This window comes from Primulina eburnea, chromosome 18, assembly GCF_022965805.1.
Source record: "Primulina eburnea isolate SZY01 chromosome 18, ASM2296580v1, whole genome shotgun sequence".
Taxonomy (NCBI): domain Eukaryota; kingdom Viridiplantae; phylum Streptophyta; class Magnoliopsida; order Lamiales; family Gesneriaceae; genus Primulina; species Primulina eburnea.
In genome coordinates, this window is record NC_133118.1 from 1,556,424 (window position 1) to 1,569,535 (window position 13,112).

A 13,112-nucleotide genomic window follows, 5' to 3' on the forward strand; every position below is an offset into this window, starting at 1 on the left:
AAAAATTCATAGGAGATGATTTCATGAGTCAAACACGAATCTCTTATTAGATCCGAACCATAAAAATTTTTATTTTTTAATGTAAAAATTGTTCGTGGAGCCACACAAAGAGATCAAAAAGTGTAAATTTGAGGAAAAAAACTAATTTATATCTACTAATTTAACTCTTAGGATTTGCGCTGAATTTATAATATTCATTATGATCCAATATAGTATAAAATTCCTTATATTTTTCGACAAGATCATTGGTGCTATATATTTCACATTTTGAAAGATCAAATATATTTTTTTTTTGTTCTGATTACAAGTTAACATTCAATAATTTGATAATGTATGAGCTATGAACAAGGTATGACAAGTGATTACAAGAAATGCTAAGATTAATATTTTTATAAATGAAGATAATAATGTGTTGTGTCATTGTAATTAAGTATCTACTAAATGAAAAATTATTACATTGTAATAATCCTGACCCAACCATGTTCTACTCTGCGTGACACGTCAATGGCGAGATGCTCTCAAGATTCAAGCACTGATGACAACACTCTGGACCTTGATCAGAACCCTTTAAGTTCATCAACCGTGGATGAGTACAGTTAAGAAATCGAGTTGTTTTTACATATTGGTGACGACTTATCGGAAACTTTTAATCCAGCTTCTTAGTAACACCAAGATACAAAACCTCGACGTTTTTTACTGTTGTCCGATTTGTTGCGACAGAGGACTTCATGGTTATTGCGACACTTGCTTCTGCTATAATCGTCGTATATTTTCAATGCCGACATCATAATTGACTAAAATTTCTGAATCTGCGATTACGAATTGTCATATATGGATTATGAATTTCTGAATCTGATTGTTGCGAATCGTTGGTGTCACGTCGGAAAATTGACTAAAATTGTCGACATCATACTAAACGTGAAAAATCAAAATCGCAAAAAAACAAACAAACACATAAAACCAAAAACGCAGCTTTTCCTATAACGCAAATTGCTATTTACCGAAAATAGCGTTTTTGTAAATAGCCATGGAAACTCGGATTACCTTTGACTACACTTTCAATGTTTCTGTAACAGATTGTATCCATCATATATGAGAGTATGTTTCCTTTCAATTTTTGATTGATCTTAGTTGTTCCAGTATAGGACAGAACTATCCTATTCGATTTCTACTAAAATAGTTCGATATAGACAATTATTAAAATTAGTAATTAAAGAATATTTTAAAATATAATTTATTAACTTTTTAGTTAATTTGATTGATAAACCTTTAACTATAAAATCTAAATGAATTAAAATTATAATAGTAATCAACTAAAAAACTAACAAAAATATACTTAATTCACTAAATATTATTATATAAATTGGATGATATAAACAAAATTAAACTTCGATTTTTATCTCAGTTCTGTTTTGATATATAATCCCAATATTGAACCATATAAACATGGCTTTAACATTTGTATCCATAATAATAAAAAAAGACAAAAATTTGTGTGAGACGGTCTCACGGGTCGTATTTTGTGAGACAGATCTCTTATTTGGATCATCCATGAAAAAATATTACTTTTTATGCTAAGAGTATTACTTTTTACTGTGAATATGAGTAGGGTTGATCCGTCTAACAGATTAAGATCCGTAAGATAGTCTCACATGAGACACACTCATAAAAAAATATCGGTCTTTGATTTGGTCTCCACAACAATCAGATTCAAAAATTCATAATCCATATACGCAATACTCAGAAGATTTCCAAAAAAAAAAAATATTCATAAACATGAATACACTGAAACAAAACTTTTTTAAGAATTTGAAATAGAATGCTATGATACCAATGAAAAACAATGAATTAGGTTGAAAACTGTAAACAACGTTCTACAGATTTGGACCAAAACCATCTTTTCTAATTAAACAATATCATGCGTATTCTCTCAAAATATTGGTTATTTTTAATTTGTCCTCTCAACGAACCAGAAATATCATATATGATATCGACACAATAATATCGTGACAATTAAGTTCTTAAGTCAATTCTTACTCTAAATCATCAATGTATTACTTATTTAATCGATGACATTTAAATATTTATAATTAACACTAAAATTCCAACATGGACACAACATTGAAAAAAGGGAAAATGCTTTTTAGAAAATAAGGGTATGGTTTAGAAATTCGATGGTGTGTTTTAGAACAAAAAAGTTTAGAAAATGAACACCTATTGGCGCCTAAAGGGTAAAAAAACTATATATACATAATATATATACACCCTATAGTAAGACTTTGACGACGACGACGACGATGATGATAATAATACTTGTGTATTGTATCATATTTGTGTACTCTAATTAATTAATAATTATTACTATTATTATCATTAATTATTATTATAATTAACTACAATATTTATTTTCATTGAGCTTATAAATTGTTTTAAATATGTTTCGTCAAACACCCTCTAAGTTGAAATTTGTGTTGCAACAAAACATTTTAAATCGAAAAAAATCTAAGTAATTTTTTTTTTAAATCGAACAACTCTTCTAAATTGAAAATAATTTCGTTTTAATTGTTTAGTATAATTTGATCAAATTGAAAATAATAATAATAATAATACATACAACGGATGTGCTTCTTTTACTAGTATCTATTATGTGACGAGCTCCACAAATGTTGGACCAGGATCCTCTACTGTGGCATCCCCACAGTAGAGGATGTTGTGCCACAATTTTTTTTTTTAAAAGCTTTTATAAATATTTTTAAAATTTTTTATAATTTTTTTGGATTTTTTGTTTTAATCTTTTTTTTTTACTCTCACTCAAAAATTTTATTTTTAAATATTTTTTGCTCCTTTTAAAATATATTATAATTTTTTTCCATCTTTCTTATTTGCAGAACCAAGTGTTTACCACATTAATGAAAATTCGATGTTTTTTGGTAGAATTGAATGATGACGAAAACAAAACACAAATTTTTAATCTTGTTCGAGTATCGATGAAAATTGACGAATCGAGCATGCGAAAAGAACCAAAATTGAAACATAAAATATGTTTTATTTTCAAAACAAACCAGGTAAACAAAATGTCAAAAAAGAATCAAAAATAGAAAGAAAAAAAAATAATTATAATATATTTTAAAAAGAGCAAAAAATATTTAAAATTGAAAATTTTGAGTGAAAGTAAAAGAAAGATTAAAACAAAAAATTACTATCTAATTTAGTTCTTCTAGGAAGAAAAGGACATAGCTTCAAAAAAAAAAAAGGACGTGATAAATATTAACTTCTTTTTATACAGTTTTCATTCATTTATATTATACTGATCATAATATTTGATTTTTGTTAAGTAACCTGTGAAGGAGATATGTGAGTTCGACTTATGCTACACCTGATATGATTTTATGCAAAAACTTCATGTGGATCCTTACAAGAATTTTTATTTGAATTCAAAACATCAATTAATGTGCTCATATAAAAGGCAAAAACTTGTGTGAGACGGTCTCACGGGTCGTATTTTGTGAGACAGATATCTTATTTGGGTAATCCATGAAAAAGTATTACTTTTTATGCTAAGAGTATTACTTTTTATTGTGAATATCGGTACGATTGACCGTCTCACAGATAGAGATTCGTGAGACCGTCTCACAAGAGATCTACTCCGTATAAAATCACACCAGAAGCTCATGTAGCATAGGCCAAACCAAGATATGCACAACCCAACATCAACTTCTTTGTCATCGTTTCTCCGCCATTAAATGGGGTAACCATTTTGCCCTCGAACTGTTAAATCACAAATGAAACGTCTACTAGTTTTAAAAGTGCGGAATGTCTACTAGTTTTAAAAGTGCGGAAATATTTTTTTTTTAAAGCTCGCAATTACAAAGTAACACTTAAAAATAACCGTATTCATTTGCCAACAAGAATATCGCAGTTTAAAAAATATTTAACGTTATACAAACTCAACGTAAACGTAAACGTGTAAAAATCGTAATATCATCAATATATAAAAATGTTTAACTCCTCTCAATCTCATAAATAAATATGCGGAAAAATAATGGTCCTCGGGTCGTGTCACCGCACATCCCGCCTGCCTACCCAGTCTTCGGCACCTTCGATCCCTTTATCAAAATGCACACCTGCATCACACACGCCTAGTGAGTCTAAAGACTCAACACACATGTACCAGTAATAACAAGTACATATACGTAGCACACAACAGTGAAAAATAATATAATCAACATACATTTCATGAGCTTAAAAATCATTACTTTAAACCAAGCATGCACCGTATTTATCATAATTGCGTAAAAATCGTAAACATGATGCATAAACATTTAAAATATCATAAATTTGTGCTCAGGGCGCTGCCATGACCAAAATCTCACCCCGGGTGCAAAATGATCATTTTGCCCTCGGAAACCCAAAAATTTTCGTTTCAACCCTGGACCTCTAAAATTGATGCGAAGCTTACCAAAATCCTTAAAATGTCCCAAAAACATTTTTATAAGTAATCTTAGACGTAAACTCGAGCCAAAATAAGAACTTAACCGACTCGTTTAAGAACTTGGACCGGGGTCCCGGTTTTTAACCCGAATCGACTCGAAACTTAATCAAATTTTTCCCAAATTTTTACCATATCTTAAAAACAATAAAAGGCCCCTAATACTCTAATAATAGCTCCAAAACTTTCGGCTGAAGGATACAAAAAAAAAAGACAAACTCTCGGCCATCCTTATTCCATAATCTCATGACAACACATGTCCCCCGACTCACAACCTTTCGGTCCTATCTAATCCCACCAACTATCCACCCTTTAAAACACACCATTAGGAACCTAATGACCCCTCCTAAACTAAGCCAAAACCAAACAACAGCTGCTGCACGAAACCTTGGCATAAAACGGCCAAGCCTAACCCATTTCTTCTCGGCTAAGCTCTGTCTCCCACGACCGACTTCTCTCTCAACCAAACACCCATGGCTCATGTCCAACATCTTCCTAGACTCAACACGATCTGAAATGTGGCTGGGTTCGAACCCATGCACAGCCGAAGCCTCCCTACCTCGACCCACCCATCACCGAACCAACATATATTTCTCACCTCTCGACCATCCACGCTTCCAGCAGCTATACCACTCGAACATTTGACAGAAACGACCCTGAAACACTACACCAGCAGCCCCTTTACAACACAGATCACAGAAAACGTGAGTAGTGAACCCATGATGCATGTATTGAACAAAAAAACTGAAAAATCCCCTTTGTATGGCTGGATCGAAAAATCCTCATACATATATATACACACGATAGTATAAGACGTAGATGATGCAGAAATAATGGTACAAATGCGTGCCTTATGGTGTTTGATGATAAAAAACGAGAGGATTGAAGCTCCCTTAGCAAGAACAAAAGACCACCGACGGTTTTTTGTTGAAGAACAACACTGAAACCGAGAGAGAGCAGCTGGGAGAGGGGGTGTCGGCTGTTAAGAATTTAGGTTTAGGTTAATTGAGTTTAGGTGGTTAATTATATAGATAAAATATTAGTTAATGGGCCTAAATTGTTTAATTAAAGATTAAAAAGATAATTAAGCCCTATAAACTCAAAAGCAGGCCCATTAAGCCCAAACTCACTCCCGAAAAATATTTCGTGTTGAAACGATTTTCAAAATAATAGCCGAACCATTAAAAAGTCTCCCGATTCGATAAAATTTGCGTACCGTTAAAAATAAAGTCCTGCGAGTAAAAATACCCAAATAAAATCCCAATTTTGAGAAATACCCTTAAAAATACCTTAACTTAATTTATAAAAATAAATCGTATAGTAAAATTATTTTCCTGAAAATTCTCCGGTCTCCGATCCTCGTTTAAACGTGAAATGCATCTAGAAATTCTAATGCATGAATTTCATGAATTAGATCCTATCATGCATTAATTATGTATAAAATGCATAAAAAGATAAAATGCATAAAAAGAATTAAACACATAATTAATGAAATAAACATGCATTTACTGCTTTAAAACAATTTAATAAAATATCAAAAAATTTAATAACTTGCATGCATGTGGTTCTCGTGGACCTTCAGATTTTCGAGATGTTACAACAAAATTTCCTCGGATATATATATTTTCTTCTATTTTCTTGATTGAGCCTGTTCCAACTTCTGCAACAGTGATTATAGGAAATTTTGTGCCTCTAAACAAGCTTGATAAGTAGAATTTTTAGATGATTCAAAATGAAATTTCTGGGCAAGAGCTCTCTTTCATATGGTTCTGGCCACGATCCCGACCCGAGGACTAGTTTTTTAGACCCCTTCGATGGGTATTATATCACTTCACGATTAATGTATGTTGATAAAAGTTTCGGAAATAAAACTTAAGGCACTTGGCAGTTTACAAATAAACAACTTGGTAGATTCGAATAAGAATCGAAGTTGTATGCAGCTTTGAGGTAACACAGAATCGAAGTCAGTTTTGTAAGAAGTTGATTCAAGAAAACATCCCATTTGCATTATCTGCAAGTTATTGAATCCATCTGTTCCCTGCATAAACCTGTTGTTTGGCAGAGGAAAGATTTCGCCGAACATCATCGAAATGAACATAAAAGTTTCACATCCAACTTTATAGTGGAGATTATTCGATGCTAAATTTTTAGATTTCATGTGGATTATAACAATTACATAAAAGTTTTAGTTCTGTTACTGATTCTTTAATTGCAATTACTACTTATTAATGGTGTCCATTAATGGTTTACAAATAGTAACCATTTTCACTCAAATCTTTTAAACTGTGTAATGTGTTGTGAATCTTCATATCAAAGTGAAAATGGGAAGCATTGCAATCTTTATGTCTTCCATTCTTTTCCTTTCAGTTTCATGGAAAGCTACATCCCAAGTCGAAGAGAGAAGAGTCTTTCTCAAATGCTTGTCACTCCAATCAACAGGTCGTGCTGAGATTATGCAAAATATTTACACCCCAGAGTCTTCTAAATACATATCGCTCCTGGAATTGGCGTCGCAAAATCCAAGATGGTTCAATGAGACTAGAGAAAGACCATTTCTAATCATGGCACCCCTCGAAGAAACTGATATTCAGGCTGCCATTCGCTGCAGCAAAAAGCTCGGTATCCAAATCCGGGTCAAGAGTGGTGGCCATGATTATGAAGGCCTCTCTGTCCACTCCAAGTCCCCTTTTGTCATGATTGATCTTGCCAATCTCAACTCCATCGACGTTAATCTTACAGACGAAACGGTCTGGGTTCAGGCAGGGGCCACTTTGGGACAGTTATACTATCAGATCGCCAATAAGAGCAAGACTCATGCATTCCCTGCAGGACTATGCAAAGGCTTGGGATTGGGGGGGCACATCAGCGGTGGAGGATTGGGAACATTGGTGAGGAAATACGGGCTTGCATCAGATAACGTGCGTGATGCTATTTTTATGGATGTCGATGGTTTCATCATGGATAGGAGCGCAATGGGAGAAGAAATATTTTGGGCTCTCAGGGGTGGTGGAGGAGCAAGTTTTGGAGTGATACTCGCATGGAAACTCAAGCTCGTTCAAGTCCCCGAAAAGGTTACAGTTTTCTCCTTTCGTCGTAGACTGGATCTTGGAGATCTAAGTCTTCTCCACAAGTGGCAAAACACCGCACATAAGCTCCCGAGAGATATCTTTATTCGAGTCCTCGTACAGAAAATAGGTAATGGTTGAGGGGACGCAAGTATCGTCCAGGTGACTTATAACGGCATGTTTCTAGGGCCTGCTGCGCAACTGGTAGAACTGCTGAGAGAACAGTTCCCTGAATTCGGCCTGGAGACCGAAGATTGTTTCCGGGCACCCGTTAAAGACAGTAACTGCAGTAGTATGCCATGCATCAAGAAAGAATGTTACGAGGTATCCTGGATTCAATCTGCGGTGTTTTTCAGCGGAGGGAAAATCGACCAGCCTGCAGATACATTGCTCGGTAAATTCAAAAACACCCGGTTCTTCAATAAGGGGGCATCTGATTTCTTGAAGGCTCCGATTCCTGATAAGGGATGGAGGATGATACAAAAGATGTTCTTGTCCGAAGATGGTCCTATCATGATTATTGATCCTCTCGGAGGAGTAATGGACAAGATTGGAGAACATGATTTCCCTTTTCCGCATAGAAAAGGAAACTTGTTCAACATACAATACCTGATAAATTGGTTTGGTGACAATAGTGCCCAAGTTGCTGAAAAGCATCTAGCTTGGAAGAGATCTCTCTACAAAAAAATGGCTCCATATGTGGCTAAGTCGCCAAGAACTGCGTACTTCAATTACAAAGATCTCGACTTGGGGAGAAACGACGTGCACTGTAACTACACTGTGGGGAAAGTGTGGGGCGAAAAGTATTTCAAGGGAAATTTCGAAAGACTGGCAAAGATAAAAGGCGGGATTGATCCACGAAATTTCTTCCAAAATGAACTAAGCATTCCAGTTTTGAAATAAACTCAAAATGAAGCTTAAAGTGGTGTAATTTCTAGTAAAAAATTGTCATTGTTCTGAATGAAGAGAATTCTGAAAATTGTATTATTTAGTCGTGTATCCTTTTAGTGAAAAATATTACATTAACTTTCTTCCGTTATCCACATCAAATTCTTTATTGGTGAGGCTCAGGGGAGCCTGACCTAACCATGGATTCTATGCTACGTGTGCCATCGCAAGATGCCCTCAAGATTCAAGCACTGATGACAACACTGTGGACCTTGATCAGAACCCTTCAACTTCATCAACTGCGGATTATTCCTACTACAACAGATACTTTCGAACAGAGGAATCCTCCAAATGCCCTCAAGATTCCAGCATTGATGATGACAACCGATGTCGACCCCATTCTCTTTCAAGAATTCCTTTGCTTCTATGATGTCCTACATAACAAAACAAACTGTGAAATCTCCAAAACAAGACACAGTTTCAGCTTGTACCCAAGAAAAAAGTAAAGTAATCGAAACTCACAAGCCGTTTTTCATCTTCGGTGGCATGGGGCAACCGGCATCCTTCTTAATTTTTCTATAGGTTTAGCTGTCTAGGTATTTTACATACTCCATAATAAATCAATCAAATATGACATGGCCTACCATATTTTCAGAATTTCAATTTTCGTACCTCTTACACGAACCTCGTGGCTCCTCTAACAAACTAAAGGAACAAAAGATCTTCCACCATAGAACAAGAATCATGATCCATAATGGTATGATCTGTGAAATTTGGTACGTACCTGCTGCAACAGAATTGCCTCATGTGGGCAAGTTGGAAATTGCATCAGGCCAACTCCAACCATTAATAGGCCAAAATTGTACGAACATAAATCACAGAATACAATTATGCCGTTAATATCTTGGAAGATCACCTGCTGTTGTATCGTATTCTACAGTTATATCAACATTGTAGCTCAAATCTTTAATGTTGTCGAGTAACTCAAGCGCGCCACTGGCCCACTCTTTTATCACTGTCTCACAAGACTAGCCACACAGAACAATGGCAGTAATTGTTGATCAAGCTGGGCTTTCTACGTATGATGAACAGTCAACTCAGACATATTCTGAGATCGACATTGGTCATTGGGATCACCATATCACGTCTCACACCGAAGAAGACTATGCATAGGGGATGAATAGAACATGACAATGAGATTTTACTCCAGGGGGTTGGGATCATCATATCACGGTTCTCTCAGGAGTTGATGTTGCACTGGGTTCGAATAGAACACGACAATTGGATTTAAATTCATGGGGTGATGAAGAAAATACCACAAATGCTAAACATTTTGATAGTTCTACTAGGGCTGCAAATATCCCGCCTCAATTACAGATCACATGTATGAGCAAGATGATTTATTTGCGGACAGTTCTCATCATGTCATGAATAACGATGATGATTTGTATGCTACATCAATAGACGGAGAAGATGATGACCATGTTGACAAAGTAAATGTAGGCACATCGTCGCGTGTCCTGATGTCTGGAATGCACCGGAGCAACATTTACGTGAAATTCCCCAATTTTTGAATGAAGCATATGACGAACAAATTCCAAATTCATTTAGTCTTTCTTCAGCATCACGAACAAATTTTTACAATGCTGAGAGGCCAGACCTCGCCGTGAAGATGGTTTTTAAGAGCGAAAATGATTTAATAGCTTCACTTAAGAATTTTTATGTTCGAGTTTTGAGACGTGAATATATCGTTGTCCAAAGTCATGCGACAATTTGGAAGGTCAAATGCAATAACTGGTCCGAAGGATTGCGATTGTGGGTGGGGACTTCGAGTATCATTGAAAAAAAAATTACGCTATTTCATGATCACAAAATATGGTGAAGATCATACATGCATATCTAGCCAAGTCGGTATAGATCACCACAACCTTGACATCAACATGATAGCCAGTACACTTTTGAAATCGTGCATTGTGATCCTGCATACGAGATTAAATATGTGCAAGAAAGTATTAAAGCAAAATATGGGTACGATAGATCGTATGCTAAGACATGGCAGAGTTTGAGGCGTGCGGTGGAGATCGTTTATGGCACATGGGAAAACTCTGTAACTTTGCTTCCTAAATATATAGGTGCTTTGTCGAAGTACAATCCAGGAGTATTGGAAGCAACTTCGACCGTATGATCATTCACATAAAATTTTAAACTTTGTATTTGGTGCCTTCAAACCATGTATAGATGGTTTTTGACATTGTCGGAACGTAATCAGTGTAGATGATATCCATATGTACACCAAGTATAAGCACAAACTACTCATAGCAGTAACTTTGGATGCCGATAATCAGGTTTTGCCTCTAACAATTGCGTTTGTTGATGAAGAAAATTACGAGTCTTGGCATTGGTTCCTAAGTAATGTTGCACGACATGTTACAAAAAGGTACAGAGGTGTGTGCCTTATATATGATAGACATGCGGCTATAACAAGTGCAGTGCAAGATCTCTCTGACTTCAAGCCTATCCGTGGTGTTCATCGTTTTTGTTTGAGACATGTTCGCTTTAATTTCAACAGTAAGTTCAAAAACATTCATTCAAAAGACTTATGTTGAGAAGCAGGTATGGAAAAAAAAAAGATTACAAGTTGCTAACATAACATTTAGAAAAAAAATTTAAAGCATTCAAAAATTTAAAAAACTAAATAATTTGTCTACATACCTTTCTATCATCATGTCAAGCGTATCTCTCATGATACGGACCGAATGATAGGTCGTCTGTGTCGAAGAGAATCCACGTATCTACCAACTATTTAAAAAATACACAATATAGTCATTAAAATACATAACAAAATAATATTATATTATAAGTTAAATATTTCTGATTAGTAATGTGCGCCGTATGGTGGGAAACTGGGAATGGTAGACCCTGAAGCACATCTCCAGCCTGCTCTGCTGACATAGATATTTGTTGCACTCTATCAGGGTAAAGAAGAGTAATTTTAGACCAGACCCATATCTGCAATAACATACAACAGTAATTGTCAAATCATAAGAAAAATTAAGTAGAATAAATATAATGAGCGTAGAAGCGCAAACATACCGGCAGTATCTGAACAAACCCACACAAATCGACCTTTAAACTCATTGATGTGTTGCACAAGCGCTATGTAAAGATATGCCAACACAGCAGAACCTCAGCTTAACGTATTCACCATTTTTATGTTCTCGAGAAATTGCAAATACATAAGTTTCACAGCAGCACCTTCTGAGTCCGGATATATACAACCACCAATGATCATTAATGCCACACAACGAAAATATTGTGTCACGTCTTCTTCAGTGTTGTGATCATTAATCATATTATTTAGGTAGTGGTCTCGCAAAATGGTCAGATAAAGATGTGCACCTTTAATATTAGAAGATGTAGGCGTAAAACCCAACCAAGTTGTGCAGCGCTGATATAACATATGTTTGTGGTACGCAGTATCTACACCTGTGATAGGCATACAATCTATATTCAACCCCCAAATAAGTACAAAGTCCTGTAGGGTGATTGTTGTTTCGTCAACTGTAAGGTGAAATGTGTGTCTCACGATGCACTCTCTCAACTATGGCTGTAAGCAAATGATTATCATAATTTTTAATAGGACCACACTGAATGATAATATAGAAACTCATCCGTGCTAGACATAGGCGGACATAGAGGCGAATCCCAGCATTATGCAATCTCCAAAGACATTTGTCAGAACGACGGGTAGGTATGAATGCATCCATGTTTTCAGCGTTCATATTATTTGAAATGTGTCTACCCCGCAAATACGACACATTATCCGTATTTTCAGCCATCTTGCAAACAAAAAGTAAAGATATACAAATATTATATTTTTCATCAACAAAATATATATAAAAAATATAATAGTTGTTATATCCTAATTTTTTGTTTTCAACATGACTGAAAATACGGAATAATGTATCGTATTTGTGGGGTAGACACATTTCAAATAATATCAACGCTGAAAAAATGGATGCACTCATACCTCCCCGTCGTTCTGACAAATGTCTTTGGAGATTGCATAATGTTGGGATTCAACTCCGTGTCCGCCTATGTATAGCACAGATGAGTTTCTATGGTGTCATTCAGTATGGTCCTATTAAAAATTATGATAATCATTTGCTTACAGCCATAGTTGAGAAAGTGCGTCGCGAGACACACACATTTCACCTTACAGTTGACGAGACAACAATCACCCTACAGGATGTTGCAGTTATTTGGGGGTCGAATATAGATGGTATGCCTATCACATTTGTAGATACCGCGTACCACAAACATACCGTATGTTACAACAGCGCTGCGCAACTTGGTTGTGTTTTACGCCTACATCTTCTCATATTAAAGGTGCACATCTTTATCTGACCGTTTTGCGAGACCACTGCCTAAATAATATGATTAATGATCACAACACTGAAGAAGACGTGACACAATATTTCCGTTGTGTGGCATTAATGATCATTGGTGGTTGTATATATCCGGACTCAGAAGGTGCTGCCGTGAAACTTATGTATTTGCAATTTCTCGAGAACATAAAAATGGTGAATACGTTAAGCTGAGGTTGTGCTGTGTTGGCATATCTTTACATAGCGCTTGTGCAACACATCAATGGGTTTACAGGTCGATTT

At 35.4% G+C, this 13,112-nt stretch overlaps 1 protein-coding gene and 1 pseudogene across 1 annotated transcript in view; one reads left to right on the plus strand and one right to left on the minus strand.

Moving 5' to 3' along the window:
• Positions 1 to 13,112, minus strand: part of LOC140819432 (uncharacterized) — a gene marked incomplete at its 3' end in the record, with an annotated part of 61,182 nt that overhangs the window by 41,168 nt on the left and 6,902 nt on the right. The window lies entirely within an intron of this gene.
• LOC140819430 (berberine bridge enzyme-like 22) lies at positions 6,092 to 9,336 on the plus strand (annotated as a pseudogene).